This window comes from Scyliorhinus canicula, chromosome 14 (assembly GCF_902713615.1).
Source record: "Scyliorhinus canicula chromosome 14, sScyCan1.1, whole genome shotgun sequence".
Classification (NCBI taxonomy): Eukaryota; Metazoa; Chordata; class Chondrichthyes; order Carcharhiniformes; family Scyliorhinidae; genus Scyliorhinus; species Scyliorhinus canicula.
This window is the reverse complement of record NC_052159.1, coordinates 13,395,982-13,408,694: the sequence shown is the minus strand read 5'-3', so window position 1 is coordinate 13,408,694 and position 12,713 is coordinate 13,395,982.

Sequence of the window (12,713 nt, the reverse complement as noted above, 5' to 3'; positions counted from 1 at the left end):
GAGTAAGTGCCACTTAACTGTTGATAACCCCTTCCATCACTTTACTGATGATCAAGAGTAGACTGATGGGGTCACAATTGACTGGGTTGGATTTGACCAGTGTACAGGACATACCTGGGCAGTTTTCCACATTGTTAGGTAGATTCCAGTGTTGCAACTGGAACAGATTAGCTAAGGGTGAGGCAAGGTTTGGAGAAAAGGACTATTGCAGGAATATTTTCCTAAAGTGCCACCATTCAGACAATAATTTGCCTTCCTGTTTTTGCCAACTAAGTGGATAACATCACATTTACCCACATTATATTGCATTTGTCAACTATTGGCCCACTCAGCCAGCCTGTCCAAGTCACACTGCAGCCTCTTTGCATCCTCCTCACAGTAAGAAGTCTTACAACACCAGGTTAAAGTCCAACAGGTTTGTTTCAAACACTAGCTTTCGGAGTACTGATCCTTTCTCAGGTGCGAAAGGTCCGAAAGCTAGTGTTTGATACAAACCTGTTGGACTTTAACCTGGTGTTGTAAGACTTCTTACTGTGCTCACCCCAGTCCAACACCGGCATCTCCACATCATCCTCCTCACAACACACACTGCCACCCAGCTTAGTGTCGTCTGAAAATTTGGAGATATTGCATTGCAATTCCTTCGTCCAAATCATTAATGTATATTGCGAACAGCTGGAGTCCCAACATTGAACCCTGTAGTACCCCACTAGCCACTGCCTGAAAAGGACCCATTTATTCCCACTCCCTGCTTCCTGTCTGCCAACCAGTTCTCTATCCACGTCAATACATTACCCCAATAACATGAGCTTTAATTTTGCTCACTAATCTCTTGTGTGGGACCTTGTCAGAAGCCCAGATACACAACATCCACTGGTTCACCCTTCTTCACACTCCTGGTCACATCCTCAAAAAATTCCTTTAGTGAACCCATTCTGACTTGGAGGATTCAATCCCAACTTTCCAAATGCTCAGTTATTTCATCCTTAATAATTGACTCCAGCGTTTTCCCCACCACTGATGTCAGGCAAACTGGTCTATAATTCCCAGTTTTCCCTCTCCCTCCTTTTTTAAAAAGTAGAGTTACATTAGCTGTCCTCCAATCCATTGGAAGTCTTCCAGAGTCTATAGAATGCTGGAAATGCGTCCACTGTTTCGAGGGCCACTTCCTTAAGGACTCTGGGATGCAAAGCATCAGGCCCTGGGGACCTATGGCTTCTAATCCCATCAATTTCTCCAATACAATATCCTGCCTAATAGGGATTTCCTTCAGTTCCTCCTTCATTTTTTTTTTATTAATTTAGATTAGCCAATTATTTTTTTTTCCAATTAAGGGGCAATTTAGCGTGGCCAATCCACTCTGCACATTTTTGGGTTGTGGGGGCGAAACCCACACAGACATGGGGAGAACGTGCAAACTCCACACGAACAGTGACCCAGAGCCGGGATCGAACCTGGGACCTCAGCGCCGTGAGGCGGTTGTGCTAACCACTAGGCCACCGTGCTACCCCAGTTCCTCCTTCATGCTAGATCCTCTGTCCCCTAGTATTTCCAGAAGGCTGTTTGTGAAGACAGATACAAAGCAACTGTTCAACCGGTCTACCATCTCTTTGTTCCCTGTCATGAATTCACCTGACTCTAACTGTAAGGGACCTAAATTTGTCTTCACCAGTCTTTTTCTCTTCACATATCTACAGAAGTTTTTGCATTCAGTTTTTATGTTTTCTGCAAGTTTACTCTCGTAATCTATTTTCCCCTTCCAAATTAATCCCTTTGTCCTCCTCTGCTGAATTTTGAATTTCTCCCAGTCCTCATGCTGGTTGATTTTTCTGGCCAATTTATATGCCTCCTCTTTGACACTATCCCCAATTTCCTTTGTTAGCCATGGGCGAGCCACCTTCCCCGTCTCACTCTTGCGCCAGACAGGGATGTTCAATTGTTGAAGTTCATACATAGAACATAGAACAGTACAGCACAGAACAGGCCCTTCCGCCCTCGATGTTGTGCCGAGCATTGTCCGAAACCAAGATCAAGCTATCCCACTCCCTGTCATTGTGGTCCATGTGCCGATCCAATAACCGCTTGGAAGTTCCAAAAGTGTCCGACTCCACTATCACAGCAGGCAGTCCATTCCACACCCTAACCACTCTCTGAGTAAAGAACCTACCTCGGACATCCCTCCTATATCTCCCACCATGAACCTCATAGTTATGCCCCCTTGTAACAGCTACATCCACCCGAGGAAATAGTCTCTGAACATCCACTCTATCTATCCCCCTCATCATCTAATACATCTCTATTAAGTCGCCTCTCATCCTCCTCCTCTCCAAAGAGAAAATCCCTAGCTCCCTCAACTTTTCCTCATAAGACCTATCCTCCAAACCAGGCAACATCCTGGTAAATATCCTTTGCACCTTTTCCAATATTTCCACATCCTTCCTATAGTGAGATGACCAGAACTGCACACAATACTCCAAATGTGGTCTCACCAGGGTCATGTATAGTTGCAGCATAACCCCGCGGCTCTTAAACTCAAGCCCCCTGTTAATAAACACTAACACACAATAGGCCTTCTTCACGGCTCTATCCACTTGAGTGGCAACATTCATAAATCTGTGGACATGAACCCCAAGATCTCTCTCTTCCTCCACATTCCTCAGAACCCTGCCGTTGACCCTGTAATCCGCATTCAAATTTTTCCTACCAAAATGAATCACCTCGCACTTATCAGGATTAAACACCATCTGCCATTTTCGGAGCAGCTCTGCATCCTATCAATGTATCTTTGCAGCCTACAACAGCCCTCCACCTCATCCACTACTCCACCAATCTTGATGTCATCAGCAAATTTACTGACCCACCCTTCAGCCCCCTCCTCCAAGTCATTGATAAAAATCACAAATAGTAGAGGACCCAGCACTGATCCCTGTGGTACACCGCTGGTAACTGGTCTCCAGTCTAAAACATTTCCATCCACCACCACCCTCTGTCTTCTATGTGATAACCAGTTACTTATCCAATTGGCCAAATTTCCCTCTATCCCACACCTCCTTACTTTCTTCATGAGTCAACCATGGGGAACCTTATCAAGCGCTTTACTAAAATCCATGTATACAACATCAACTGCTCTACCTTCATCTACACACTTCGTTACCTCCTCAAAGAATTCAATCAAATTTGTGAGGCAAGACTTGCCCTTCACAAATCCGTGTTGACTATCCCGGATTAAGCTGAATCTTTCCAAATGGTCATAAATCCTATCCTTCAGGACCTTTTCCATTCAATGGACCACCAAAGTAAGACTAACTGACCAGGGTCATTCCTATTCCCTTTCTTGAAATGAGGGACAACATTCGCCACTCTCCAGTCCTCTGGCACTATCTCCGTGGACAGTGAAGACCCAAAGATCAAAGCCAAAGGCTCTGCAATCTCATCCCTTGCCTCCCAAAGAATCCTAGCATATATCCCATCTGGCCTAGGGGACTTGTTAACCCTAAGGTTTTTCAAAATTGCTAATACATCCTTCCTCAGAACATCTACCTCCTTCAGCCTACCTGCCTGTATCACACTCTCATCCTCAAAAACATGGCCCCTCTCCTTGGTGAACACTGAAGAAAAGTATTCATTCAACGCCTCTCCTATCTCTTCTGACTCCATGCACAAGTTCCCACTACTGTCCTTGACCGGCCCTCACTTCACCCTGGTCACTCTTTTATTTCTCACATAAGAGTAAAAAGCCTCAGGGGTTTTCCTTGATCTGACCCACCAAGGACTTCTCATGCCCCCTCCTAGCTCTCCTAAGCCCTTTTTTTTTAGCTATTCCTTGCTACCTTGTAACCCTCATGTGACTCAACTGAATCTTGTTTTCTCATGTGCTCTTTAAATGTGTTCTTTAAATATCTGCAATCGCTTATCCACCGTCAACCCCTTCAGTATCCTTTGCCAGCTTATCCTAGCCAATGCATGTCTCATACCACAGAAGTTAGCTGTCTTTAAGTTCAGGACCCTAGTCTCAGATTTAACTATGTCACTCTCCATCTGAGTGATGAATTCTACTATATCATGATCACTCTTGCCTAAAGAGTCTCGCACCACAATGTTGCTAATTAATCCTCTCTCATTGCACAAGAGGTTTATATGACTATGCTAGTCTGTTGCTTAAATAGTCTGTGAGACAGCTCTCCCAATTTTGGCACAAGTCTCCAGATGTAAGGAGGGTCAACAGGGCTGGGTTCGCCATTGTTGTTTTCAGTGCCCAGGGCGATGCCAAGAGGTCAATTCATTTCTTTTTGGTTTCTTGGCAGTGGTTTGGCTGGCTTAGCAGCGGGCCTGGAGTCACATGTTGACCAGAACAGACCAGTTACGGCTGTACAGTGGTTAGCACCGCAGCCTCACAGCAAGAACCCGGGTTCAATTATGCCCTTGTGTGACTGTGTGGAGTTTGCACATTCTCCCTGTGCTTGCATGGGTTTCCTTTGGGTGCTCTGGTTTCCTCCCACAATCCAAAGATGTGCAGGTTAAGTGGATTTCCCCACAGCCTTAATTTGCTAGATTACAGAGTCTAGTGACATTGCTACTGTTATATAACGTCATTTTCCCAGACACCACGGCCTCGGAGGCCGCTCCTCGCACCTTATTCACCCCCACCCGGGGAGCTAGGAGCGGCGCTCCGTAACTCTCGGCCGCCGGGCCTTGACGGCGGCGCCTAAGTGACGTCAGCCGCGCATGCGCAGGTTGGCCAGCTCCAACCCACGCATGCGCGGTTGCCGTCTTCCCCCCCGCTGCCCCGCAAGACGTGGCGTGATCTTGCGGGGCGGCGGAGGGGAAAGTGTGCGTCGCTTTGAGACACCGGCCCGACAATCGGTGGGCACCGATCACGGGCCAATCCCATCCCGAGCACGGCCGTGGTGCTCACTCCCCTCTCCGCCCCACACAAGCTTCAAACGAGCATTTGGCGCCCATGTTCACGACGTCAGCGACCAGGTGTGGTTGCCGCCGTCGTGAACCGGTCAGGAACAGCAGGTCGCTCGGTCCGTCCGGGCCGGAGAATCGCCGATCGCCGTGAAAAACGGCGAGCGCAGATTCTTCCGAGCGGGGGGGTGGGAGAATCGGGGGGGGCACCAGGGGGAGCGTGTCGTGAGTCCTCCTATGATTCTCCCACCTGCGTGGGGAGCGGAGAATCGCGCCCCTGGATATGTAAACTTTTGATCTGATAGTTCAAAGTAAGCCAGGCAGCCTGATGAAAGAGTCCAGTTGTACTGTAGTTTAAAAGGTAGAACCCAAGCTGAATTAGGAGGATTCGCTATCTGCGGGTTATTTCTGAGATGACGCAACCGAATGAAAAGATCTCAGTGTTTGAGTTTTGCTTTTCACTTGATGGGTCCGCGTGGGAGCCATTTGCTTGCTCATCGGTTACCAAGGGCTGTGCGATTTTTAAAACATAGTTCAACAAAATTAGTTCCAGAATTTTATAACCATTGCCAGCGCCGTTACTCATCCTGCTCAAATCAGAATTCTCCTAATGGTTCAAGTGCTGCAGTTCTCAGTGCAATAAGGATGGGTAATAAATACCAGCCTTGCCTAGGACGTAAGAATAAATATGAAAAAAAAGCACAGGCAATTTGAGGTTGATGTCTGCTTCGCGGCCAAGAGGGACTCCTATTATGAGAATTGTTACCTCTTACATTAGCTGAGTCAGACGCTGAACAGGTCTTACTTATTCAAATCCTTGATGCATTTTTGCTTCGCTTTGGACAATTGATTTCGATCACTCCTTACATGTGGTACAGTTGAAATAAGATGTTAATGCTGCTTAGCTGTTCAGAGATTACTCCAGGGTCCAGACATCTATACTGACACTAGAAGAACACTAGGTGGTATATGCATTGACATTCTAAATCGATATTTAATTACCAGCAGCATAGAACAGCAATTCAACTTAATGCAAACCCACAGCACTGTCTTCCAGGGAAAGCCAGGTCTAAATTTTTTGCCATCTTGCAGATTGCTTTTGCCAGCCATTTGAATCCTTATTTTATTTTCTACCCCCTCCCCCCAACCTCCAACATATCGATTACAATTTGCCCCGAAGGTCAGCAGTTTGAAGGGCGAAGGTTTGCCCTCAGCCCCGTCCGTCCAGGTCACTGCCCCTTCCCCGGCAGAACAGAACACGGCAAGTGATCTTTGCCTCTGCTCGAGATCTGCTGCTCTGCATAGACCGGGTTTTTGTGCGAAGAGGGACAAAGTGCTCCCGATCCTAATCCTCGCTCACTGGGACTCGAGTTTGCCTAGTTTGAACCAAAATCTAATCCCAATTATCGCGCCTGGGCGTGGCACCGGATGGAACGGATATGCAAGAACAGCTAGGGACAGACAAGAAGCAGGGAGGAGCTTGGATTGGTCTTTCGAAAGGTAAACACAGGCACGCCATGGGCTGAATGGTCACCTCGCTTGCTGTTAAATCCTGTGGAAACTTATTTTCCAGGGCATGGAAACAAATATTCACGACGCGCATCAGAAAGAAGTCTTACAACACCAGACTAAAGTCCAATAGGTTTGTTTTCAGTCAGAAACTGAGACTTACTCAGTTTCACTAAGGAGCCTTAAAGAAAGGCGGCGCAGTGGTTAGCACTGCTGCCTCATGGCGCTGAGGACCCGGGTTCGATCCCGGCCTCGGGTCACTGTCCGTGTGGAGTTTGCACATTCTCCCCGTGTCTGCGTGGGTCTCACCCCAGAACCCAAAGATGTGCAGGGTAGGTGGATTGGACACACTAAATTGCCCCCAATTGGGAAAAAATAGAATTGGGTATACTCTAAATGTATAAAAAAAAAAGAGCCTGAAAGATAAGAGCTGATGTCAGAGTCTTTAAAAGTGTCACCAAGGGAGACAACCCAGGCTTGAGCTGTTTAAAAATGAAGCAATTAGCAGGTGTAATGCAGGGGTAGGGGGGATGAGGAAGTTTTGATACAGGCAACGGATCATTGCGATCTGGGGTACACTTCCTGAAAAGGGTGGTGGAAGCAGATTCAATAATAACTTGGAAAATGGAAAGGAATGAAGGAATGTTTACGGCTATGAGGAAACGCAGGGACAGTTAACTGGGTAGCTCTGTGAAAGAGCTGGCACAGGCTCACATAGAAAATAGGAGCAGGAGGAAGCCATTTGGCCCTTTGAGCCTGCTCCGCCATTGATTCATGGCTTATCACCCAGCTCCATAGCTTGATTCCGCCTTTCCCCACCCCTCCCCCAAAATCCTTTGATCCTCTTTGCCCATTTTGTGCTATCTCATTCTATGATTCTATTAACCCATCTGTTGTTTTATAGAGTGGAATGACCTGTTATGTTGAGCCACGATTCTATAAATAATTAAACGTCTCTTTCTAAGAGCTAGCACAAGCATAATGGGCAGAATGGCTTCCTTCTCTGCCTAATGATTCTATTAATCTTCCAAACCACTTGAGGTGTTTCTGACCACAATCATACGCACACTGGGAATAAAGGCCCAGCATATTGCTGGTGTTTTGGCTTTGTTAAGAGCTCTCTCTGTTGTGGGTAGAAGCTGTGGATTTTGTCGGCAGCAATCTCACCTCTCCATCAGATGCTTGTGGGCTCAAGCTCCAATCCCGAGACCATTGCACAAAAGCTCCACTTGACCTTCTGGCGCAGTTCTGAGGGAGTGCTGCACAGCCGGCGATGATGTCGTCTGGATGGGGCATAGGTATTCGAGACTCTGCCTGCCCTCTTGAAGGACCCGTGGAACCATTTTGGAGAGACCAGGGGAGTCCTCCCCATTGCCCCGGTCATATTTGCAACACTAAAATACGGATTGACGGGTATCACCGCATTTCTGTTTGTGGGATTGTACTGTGCGCACATTCCTAATGTTTTCCACATTGCAACACTACAAAAAGTATTTTGTTTGCTGCGAAGCATTCTGGGAGGTCATCCTACAGTCAGGAAAGGCTCTATATGAATGCAAATTATTTATTTTAGTTCACAATCTTTGTTTACAGGCAGAATGTGAGTTAGATAAAACCATGTGAATCCATGAAGCAGCTTTGAGTGACGTACAAATCAGTACCCCAACTAATTATTTGTCCGCGTAATTATATCAGCCATGATGGAATGGCGGAGCAGACACGATGGGCCGAGTGGCCTAATTCTGTTCCTATGTCTTATGGTCTTCTAGGTGGCACATGCTGCTGGAGACGGTGCAAGGTTGTCAGCTTCGAGGATCATGAGGGCAAGCGGCCTTGGAAGGGATTTAAGGTCCCGGGATTGATAACCTTATTAAAGTAAGTCTTACAACACCAGGTTAAAGTCCAACATGTTTGCTTCAAACACTAGCTTTCGGAGCACTGCTCCTGAGAAAGGAGCAGTGCTCTGAAAGCTAGTGTTTGGAACAAACCTGTTGGACTTCAAGCTGGTGTTGTAAGACTTCTAACTGTGCTCACCCCAGTCCAACGGCGGCATCTCCACATCATGGCTCCCAGATTAAAGATTAATTTTGGAATTGAACCAGTCAAGCTGACAATTACCCTTCTCAATGCAGCACGGTAGCACAAGTGGATAGCACTGTGGCTTCCCAGCGCCAGGGTCCCAGGTTCGATTCCCCGCTGGGTCACTGTCTGTGAGGAGTCTACACGTTCTCTCCGTGTCTGCATGGGTTTCCTCCGGGTGCTCCGGTTTCCTTCCAGAGACGTGCAGGTTAGGTGGATTGGCCATGCTAAATTGCCCTCAGTGACCAAAAAGGTTAGGAGGGGTTCTTGGGTTACGGGCATAGGGTGGAAGTGAGGGTTTAAGTGGGTCGGTGCAGACTCGATGGGCCGAATGGCCTCCTTCTGCACTGTATGTTCTATGTTCATTGGAGGTGGACAGACGTCACCAACTGCGGCAAGGCCAACCCTGGCTGCAGCCTCCACCATGAACAACTGGGGGGTCGTTGGTCAGGCTCAAGACCCGGCCTCCCATCCGGCCAAGGAGGGGGCTCGAGGACAAAATCTCGGAGACCTGAGGGTGCAGAACTCGCATTTCCTACAACGAGCATTTGCTCGCCAAGTGCTGCCAAAGACTGATCAAGGAGGCAGTGCAGCACCTATGCCACATCCTCTCAGACTTGGCACCATGTAGAGGAGGAGGACACCTGCTCCCATTGGCTCTAAATGTCACGGCAGCTCTGAACCTTGTCACTGTACAAGGAAGGCCCCTGCCGCTTCCCCCCCCCCCCCCCCCCCCCCCCACCGCAGAACCCTTCCCACCACTCTGGGGGCCCATGCTACCACCCCCTCCCCCCCAGCCCCCCCTCTCCCCCCCCCCCCCCACCACAGAACCCTTCCCACCACTCTGGGGCCCATGCTACCACCCCCACCCCCCCAGCCCCCCCCTCTCCCCCCCCCCACCGCAGAACCCTTCCACCACTCTGGGGGCCCATGCTACCACCCACCCCCCAGCCCCCCCCCCCCCCCACCCCCCCACCGCAGAACCCTTCCCACCACTCTGGGGGCCCATGCTACCACCCCCTCCCCCCTCGCCCCCCCCCCTCTCCCCCCCCCCCCACCGCAGAACCCTTCCCACCACTCTGGGGGCCCATGCTAACCACCCCCCTCCCCCCCAGCCCCCCTCTCCCGCCCCCCCCCCCCCCCCCCCACCGCAGAGCCCTTCCCACCACTCTGGGGGCCCATGCTACCACCCACCCCCCCAGCCCCCCCCTCTCCACCCCCCCCCCCCCCCCCCGAGGGTCTCTTTGAGATCACGCGAGGGCGATGGGCCTGGGTTGGCCGTTTTAGTGAATCGTTTGCCAAGGGAGGAGTGTGATGATGACTCGCTGTGAGAAAATCTATGATGCCCCTCAGGTTCTGCTTATGTCGGACCCCTGTCTGTCTGCTGATTGTGCACTGACTCCCAGCCTCGTGCTTGAGTGAGGGTCGGGGGTACAGTCCTTTGGTCAAATGCCCTGGGGCATGTGGCGGGGGAGGGGGCGGGAGTGCGGCGGGGGGGAGGGGCTTGTGGAGAGGGGCAAGCCCCAGGCTTCAGCGATGATGAGTCTGTCATTCCAAGATCTCTATCCACTATGGCTCTCAAATGAATGCTGTCACCGTTGGGATTCCTTGCAGGGCCTGGAGGAACATCTGAGTTTAAGGGGAGATAAATCCTCCCTGTGGGAAAGGGGTCAAAGGTAGAGGCGTTGCGGCTTTGAGGTAAAATATTCTTTAATGGTGATTATTTACAGTGGCATTTATCCACTCCCTAACTATGGTGTCTGATTTCACCCATGCCCACTATGAGCTCCTAAAACCTCTTAGTCTTAGTGTTACATGGCCAAGCGCTGCTCCAGGTGTTTCCCCAGGATGCACATAAGAAGCGGAGGCGGCCTGTTGCCTTCTGTACTCTGTAACCTGTGATGCCCCTGGCGGACGACCTCTGGAGGCTCTGGGCCTGGAGGGAACTGGCCAACTTTGGATGTCACAGGTGATGTCATGCCGCTCTGTTCTGTCCACTGCTCCCAAGGTGGACCAGTGTCAGGAAGGGGAAATTCATAGGAGCTGCCAGAGTCTCCTTGGTGGAAGGCTGTGGTTGGGCTCCACCAATTCCTCCTCCCTCTGGGTGCTCATGTGCTCCTGGGTTATTCCATGGGACGGAGGGGCAGCTGGAGTAAACTCCAGAAGCCTCTGTATCACGTGGCACTGTCATCCCTGGATGCCCGCCATTTATCATAGAATTTACAGTGCAGAAGGAGGCCATTCGGCCCATCGAGTCTGCACCAGCTCTTGGAAAGAGCACCCTACCCAAGGTCCACACCTCCAGCCTATCCCCATAACCCAGTAATCCCACCCAACACTAAGGGCAATTTTGGACACGAAGGGCAATTTATCATGGCCAATCCACCTAACCCGCACATCTTTGGACTGTGGGAGGAAACCGGAGCACCCGGAGGAAATCCATGCGCACACGGGGAGAATGTGCAGCACAGACAATGACCCAAGCCGGGAATCGAACCTGGGACCCTGGAGCTGTGAAGCAATTGTGCTATCCACAATGCTACCGTGCTGCCTGTGCTGCCATTGTCTGCACCAAGATCCTGACGCCCTCAGCAATGGGCCTCTGCGTCTGGACCAAGCTCTGGATTCCCTCAGCTATGGTCCTCTGTGACTGGGTCACGCTGTTGAGGCCCTCAGCCATGGTACTCAGACACTGTGCCATACCTTGCCACACATGGCTCAGATGTTCTGCCCCAAGCCTTCCACTGTGGTTGCCACCCTCGCAGTATTGGCCTGGGTACCACACAATGCACCCCATCTCCTGTGACTGTAGGCTTTGGAACTCCTCCAATCAGTTATTGGAATTCCCCTGAGAATCCTTCCTAGATGTCCCAGCTCTGCCATTGCATCTCCAGCAGCTCCGGGAGAAACTTTTTCCAGAGACACAGCATCTGGCTGGGGGTCAGCAGCGTCCTGGGATCCAGAAGACTTCCAACTGTCCGCTGCCTTGGAAGTTCCTGTATGATGGGCATCAACAGCTGTGTGGCGCCCGCCAGGTAGTGACCCAGAAGCATGTCTGCTAATATCGCTCACCGAGGTGTGAGTCTCTACACTGGTGGATGGTGATGGCTGTGACCCTTGATGGCTGCTTTCCTCAGAGCTTCCACCAAGGTGGTGCCTGGGGCAGCAGGATGGGCAATGACTCCAGATAGCCTGGCCTCATCGGGTGCTGATCTTGCAAGACAAGAGACATGGGTTCATTTAACGGGAGGAAAAAGGGTTTGGACAGCTTAGAACTCACGAATCCTGTCATATGGATCAAAGTTCAATGGATCCTCACTTCAACGGCACGGGGCTGTCACTCACACCTCTCTCACGTGCCTGCCCTTGGGCATTCCCTTGCCTTTTTTCTACCTCGCTCTTTTATTAAGGGGACACAAAGGGGAGATTTTAAGGCAGATGACTGGCAGGTCAGGGGCTGTACAGCTGGTGGCATATATGGGCACCGTGCCTCGATAGGAAGGGGTAACAATGAGGAGTGCCGGGGGGTAGGAGGAAGGTGCTGAGTGGGGGAGTGGAGGGGGGGGGGGGGGGGGGGCGGTGCTGAGAGGTCGCGAGGTGTCAGGGGGTAGGTTTAATGTTGACATTCCAGGTGTGACAGATGGGACCGATGGTAGGAGGAGACAGGTGCTCTCTCACCCTTGCAGCTCAAATGAGGCCATTCGTTTTCTTGGACACACGTCCTCCGTGTCGGGTTGCTGGCACTGACTGCCGCAACCACCGCATCCCAGGCTGGGTTAGCCTTGCTGCTTCAGGGTCTGCTACCCACTCGGGGGTACAGGGTGCCCGGCCTTTCCTCCACTGCACCCAGAAGCCTGGTCAAATCTGCCTGCAGGGAATGTGGAGCAGGTCTCCTTGCTGCAATCCTCCTGGCTTGAATGAGAGTGAGTGCAGAGGACCCGTGTAAATGCAGCTCCCCCTTGTTAACTGCACACAGCTGTGCCCCTTGTTTGAGCGAGTCAGACACCTGGGGACTCTCATTTGCCAAAAGTTCACATGAGAGTTCATTTCTTGCACTAAGTGCAGGAAGATGGCGATTAGATTCGCACCTGCTTAGATGGCAGAAATCAAACTGGTTTTCGTGTTCAAAATGGCACTTTGTCAAATTTGGAGAAAATTCAACCCACAACTCTTTTTCTCCCTCCGCAGATACCTCTTGTACCTATGATTTTGAT